Here is a 6000-nt window from a genome sequence, read left to right on the forward strand (position 1 = left end):
CCAGAGGCTGACAGTCTGTCTGCTGGGTTTGAGCTGGTAAATGCTTCCATCTAGAAAATCCATCCTGGCCTTTGAGGAATTTGTCTGAGTGATGCTGGCTCTGAAGACTTTGAACAAGGTGTCTGGAGCCTGTGCAGCAGGGAAAGCATCATGGTCCTGCAGCAAAACTCAGTATGTCAGACAGAGAGAGCTCTGCACTATTAACTCAAGTGGCAGACTGTTATGTAATCAATTTTATCAATACAGCCATTGAATTTGGTCAACTTCAATATCACTAATGAAGCAAACGAGAAAAAGGCTGGAGGGGATCAGTGCTTGAGGCCAGAACTTGATGTTAAATGGCAGCTTCACTGTATTGAAGCACCTGTCTTTGATGAAAACCTTTGGAACTCACTTGAGGCAGGCCGCCACCTCTGAGCTGACCTGTTACCTGCCTGTGGAAGGTTCAAATAGCTCAGTGTCTCTAAAGGGTCCTATTTAGTGTCTCTTACTTTTTATGATGCCATATCTTAGAGGAGGTTTTACGGGTAAATCCCACAATTATCCCACAATCAGTTTATGAATAATTTAAGAAGATCTTAGGCACAGAAAATGTGAGAGTCCGATTAATACCAGCTAAGCTACATTTACATATTATTAAGTGTTTCTGATGTGGCTTCACCTCAGACTTAATCACCGCTGATATGTCAGTCTGAGCTGGGTTTTTTTTTCCCACCAGCAAGCGCTCAGAAATTATTAAAGGTCGAGCAATAGCTTGCATATTCCAGCAAAGAAAAAAAAATAAAGAAAAAATTGTAACACAGAAAAATACACTCCTGTCTCCATGTTAGTAACACCTTTCATATGCTTCAGTAGCAGTTTATATTACCTCCCCTGGCAAACCACAGAGGGGTGTTTTTTATGTTATCTGTCCCTAGTGCAGGAGGTCCTCTGCAGCGTTCTCCATTCATCATTTTGCTCAAATCTCTGTGAAATTGTAAAGGACACTGGCTTCTCTCCTTCAGAAGTAACTCAGTACTCGGGTTTTTAGGGGAGAAAATATGCAACTGTGAAGCTAGAAGAAAATGTCAAATATATTTACTCCCTTCAATTGTCTGTCATTCAATCCACCTCTTTGGATACAAACTAAAATGTCTTTCCAGCTATGGCTTTCCTACCAACTTCAAGGTACCTCTTTATCATTTAAGATAACACACACATGTCCTGAGGGTGTGTTTTTCAAAATATTCTTCATAAACATATCATTCATATTTTCATTTCATATGCCTATGGTTTAAACCCCTGGCCATATTCTTCATAAACATATCATTCATATTTTCATTTCATATGCCTATGGTTTAAACCCCTGGCCCAAATGGGCTATTTTGTTGTCTGTAGCTTTAAATGCATTTTAGCTGCAGCCTCTTTAAAGAAGCTGGCGCTGTCTTTTCTGCCAGAGAACCAAAAGGGCAAACCTTTAAACCCTTTAAACCATGCAGTTTTAAATGAGCCAGGGTTAGTCCCTTTATGACATCACAAGGGGCTTCAACACTAAATGACTCTTTAGACCCTTTTCATCAAAGGAGAAAGGAAGAAAATGGCATTTTCTCATCATTTGCGAGCCTTTAGACAGAGTATGTGAGTAGACCATGAGCCGGCAGATCTAACACAGCATGCCGAGGGTTCTGCACTGGGTTCTGTTCACTTCATATAATTTACACCATGAGGAACGGGCCCATAAGCCTTCATAGTCTGGCCTTATATGCTTTGTCTCTACACACACTGCTAAAAATAGCTTTGCATAACAATGGGCCATTATTGGGTGCTAATCCCTCTAGCTATCCTCTGACGTTTTAACCTTAATTTGTCAAACTTTGCATGTTTAATTTGGTTTACGATCAGGGATGTTTGGTGCTAAGTAGCAAATATGAGCTTTCTTAAAGGCGATACTATAATATTAAACATGTTGAACATTTACCTGTATGTCAGCATCAACATAAGGCACATAATCATGCAACAGAGCTGCTATAATGCCTGTAGACTGGTAGCTGGGAGTAATTATGAAAGTTAGCTGCTTGAGAAAACTCTGCATGACTCACTAAGGATGCTTGAACACTACGGGCTACATGGGAACTGAGATGAAACCAGCAGCAGAGAAGATGACATTTTTACAGATAAACCCAGACATGTTGCATTGGGAATGCAAATGTTGTTTCCTGACAGGTCCTGATGGCAAGTTTATAATCCTAACATCTCCCATAGACGTTGTAAATATCACCTCAGCGTACAGCCCATGAGACACAGACGAAAATTTTCATTTCAGTTCTCTGCTGCTGACTCGTGCTGAGAGGTCCAAACAAACACAAGTGGCCACCTCTCTTAGACAATAAGTGGGCCCATGCGTTGATTATAAGCCTGAAGCACTGTGGGGATAAACAACTTGTTTTTTGTGTTTGCGAACACTGTGTTTCATTATGCTAATTAGGAAAAGTTTCCAACTGATGATGAGTATTCCTTTTTGATAATACAGTGCTGCGTTATTACAATGAGGAAAAAAAACCCAGATTCTCATTGTGCACGATTTGGTCTACAATTGAAGCACAGTAATAATCCTAATGTTATTTGAATTGCATATATATTGCATTTCCAGACAACTGATTATGACTGCAGCGAATTTGCTAGTGATATTGATGCAGACTCTTTATGCTGCAGCCCTATTATGCTCCCTCATACACATCACTCTGCTATGGCAATAGCCACTGGCTGATGTACCTGGCTATAACAGAGAACCCCACTCTGCATCAGCCCTCTGCTCACTGGCATGGAATCAATGCAGAATTGCAGTTGGGAGCAAAATCTGCAGAGGATGCATACACACACGCACACACACAGAGCTGCGTATGTGATTGCACATTTACTGCAATATCATGACAACAGAGGAGTCCCACACAGACAGAGTTTATAACCTCTAACAGGAAACATGTAGCATTTTTGAAGAAGACATAGAGACGGAGGAGGTCAGAGTATGAAATTGGGCTCATTTTGCATGCCTTATTGTAGCTCGATCAGTCACTGAAGAAAGAGTTTATGCATTTAAGAAGGAAAAAACTCTATAGCTTTTGCCTGTGGCTCATTGATAAAGGATTTAGCACTTTATCCTTGTAATACTAGATTTTAAATGCTTTTGGAAAAGAAGGAAGTAGGAAATCTTTTTTCACATGACTCATGTCTTAATAGTCCCGTTAGCTTTGATTTTGATTCATTTCCACCATGGGAATAATCTCACAGTGAAGATAGAAGGTAGAAGTTTACTTACGATTTTTGAATGCTGACTGGTGGACAAGAGTTTCTGTTTTCAAGCAGGGATCTGCCACAAACACACACAAGCATCCGGACTGTGTATCTGTTAGGAGACACAAAAGCAAAATGAAGTTTAACATCTGTCAATCTCTGTAGATGCTGAATAATCCACTGTTGCTCAGTATCGGAGGATGGTCAAGAAATACGTAAATACAGGGGGAATGTATTAGTTGGTGTAGGTGACATGGGCTAATCAGTTGCATAGGTTCCATCTTCCTGTAATGCAGTAATAACGCATGGCATGCTGATGCTGCCAGTAATTGACAGTGGAAACAGTTTACTGAAGTCTGTTAACAACATCTGCATAATAATGTGCCACAGGGCATCTAAGAGGCGTGCTGCAAACAGTGGTTTATGTTGTGAGGCAGTGACAGGTGTGATGCTCAGATTTGAAATGGAACAGGAAAACAGACTTTAATGGAAATTAATGGTGACAAGATCAAATGTGACATTAGCAGCTCAGAAAGTCGCTGTATTCACTGTTATCACAGTTCATTTCTTTCATGTCCTAAAGAGTTGAACGCGGTATAATTTGTCACTGTAGCACTGCAGCACCAGATCCCTTTGCTGAGGAGGACACAGTCTGAAGAAAGTGACATTAAACATCACATCTACACTGAGTTGTTTTGCTGAAATTCACATTCACAGATTGGTGCCTGTGCTGCTTCTGTTCACACTCTGACCTTTGATATTGTAATGTCAGCAATTTAAACAATTCACATGCTTTTTATTAGATTACAAATACCGTGAAAAACCACCACTTTGAAATTTAAAGTAGAGTGTAAATGGTGTTTGAGTAGTTTTTGCATTCAGGTAATAATAAAACAATAAACTGATTTTCAGACTTTCAGTTGTCTAAACTGCTTTTACAAGGCTAAATGCTCAAGTGTTTATTTGATGCTGTACTATCATCCTCTCTTCTAAAGAATTATAAAGTTTTCTTTTTGCTTTGGATTTATCTAAATACAGATAAGATCATAGGCACTCTTTCTAATTAGATTAAAACATTGGGCACAGATTGGAGCTGGCATCAGTGCATACCATTATGGCTATAGATGTACTTATTAATTCTGATCCTTAGTGGGAAGACACTTTGAGCAGATGTTTCAGAATGGTCTTAGGTAGCTAACCTGCATTTATCTAAACTGCCTGTGGGCCACTAGTTTTCTTGTCTGACAATTATTTTAAGCTGCTGAACAACCTGCACGGTGCACATCCATGTTCTTCTTTGCTCATCTTGCCTGCAGTACAAACCTCAAGGTAAAAATGTAACAACTGTATGTCAGATTGCGTTGTAATTAATCAGAACCTGTCTGATCTGTAGCCTTGTGTATCAGCTTATAGTCTTGTACTCTTATTTCTGGCACATGTTTGAATGTTCTACCTGTCAGCTTGAATGCAGGGATGTTTATGAATTCTGTTTTCCTGATCTTTGTGACTCAATTGATACTGCTGTGTGACTATTTTTATATCGTCTGCAGCTCCCTGTCTCCTTTTCAGGTTATTGCTGTAGTTTGGTCTTTCAGACATCATGTTTCTTAATGGTGAAGGTGATGGCTGGTGTCCATGGTGACTGAGACATTATTCCCCTCTGCTGGTTTAAAATCCTGCTGACAGAACTGATGGATATCCAGTCACAGCACCTAATGCATGTTTAACAAGCCCTTTTATTTATTTAGTTTGTAGGTATCATGACACATGATATGGAACTAACCACTGACATTAATCATAGAAACATGGTCACATTTAATTTTTCATCACCCCTTTTCTAAAAACAGATGGATTCAGATAGCCTAACCCTTGTTGCGCATAGCAGTGTGGTTTAATGGACTCAAGTACATCTGCATTTATTTTATAATTCATTATATATGTTATGTTTTAGACAGACATGCTCAGAACTTCTCACTTGAACAACGCATACAGACGGCCTCACACTCCCTCTGAAGCTGACTCAGGAGAATTTTATGTCTCATGTAGAATCCAAGATGAGAATCTGATCAGACATTAAAGAAGGAGCATGTTAATGTGTACTGTAAGTGAGGCTGAGTGCTCTTATCTGTGATAGTGGGGTAATCACTTCATTATCTTGCACATAGCTGCGACTAGCTGCCCCTACCATAGTGTCTGTGCAGATCTGTGACATCACAGTCTCACCGAGGTCTTCTTTGTAGCCACAATTGTAAAAAGAACACTTACACAGCAGAACTGGACAAAAAGGGTGAAACAATTTGCTGGAAACAACAAGGGTAAGGCTTCACATATTTGAGCACTTTAGAAGAGTGTTGACTTTGCACTATTGACCTGTTTTAAAATATGTTCACTAATCCTCTGCCATACAGGCAGTATACACAGCAGAAAGTCACAGTGGTGAACTTCCACACATATCCAGCTGATACAGAGGGATGCCATAATCCTTTCTAAGTCTCTTTTGTTCTGGTTTTGTGTCTGCCGAGAGAAGAATTGCCCCTTTAGTTGCTAGCTACTCCACTATGTTCACCAGCCTCTGTGTCAGTCAGCTGTTTGATGCTGAGCAGGTAGTGTGTAGTCAGTTTGTGGCATATTGGACAGCAACAATGAGCTGATGCTCAGTTGATGATTGCCATTTTAAAGTATAGAAAAACTAAAATAGGTTTTCATATAATAATTCCTTTAATTTAAAGT

The 6000-nt window shown here is 39.7% G+C and overlaps 1 protein-coding gene across 1 annotated transcript in view; it reads right to left on the minus strand.

Moving 5' to 3' along the window:
- Positions 1–3386, minus strand: part of frmpd3 (FERM and PDZ domain containing 3) — a 35968-nt gene extending 32582 nt beyond the window's left edge. Inside the window, exon 1 of the mRNA XM_028416433.1 lies at positions 3296–3386. The gene's annotated coding sequence lies outside the window, so the exon portion shown is untranslated. The remainder of the gene's footprint in view (positions 1–3295) is intronic.
- Positions 3387–6000: the final 2614 nt, after the last annotated feature.

Source organism: Parambassis ranga, chromosome 10 (assembly GCF_900634625.1).
Source record: "Parambassis ranga chromosome 10, fParRan2.1, whole genome shotgun sequence".
Lineage (NCBI taxonomy): Eukaryota > Metazoa > Chordata > Actinopteri > Ambassidae > Parambassis > Parambassis ranga.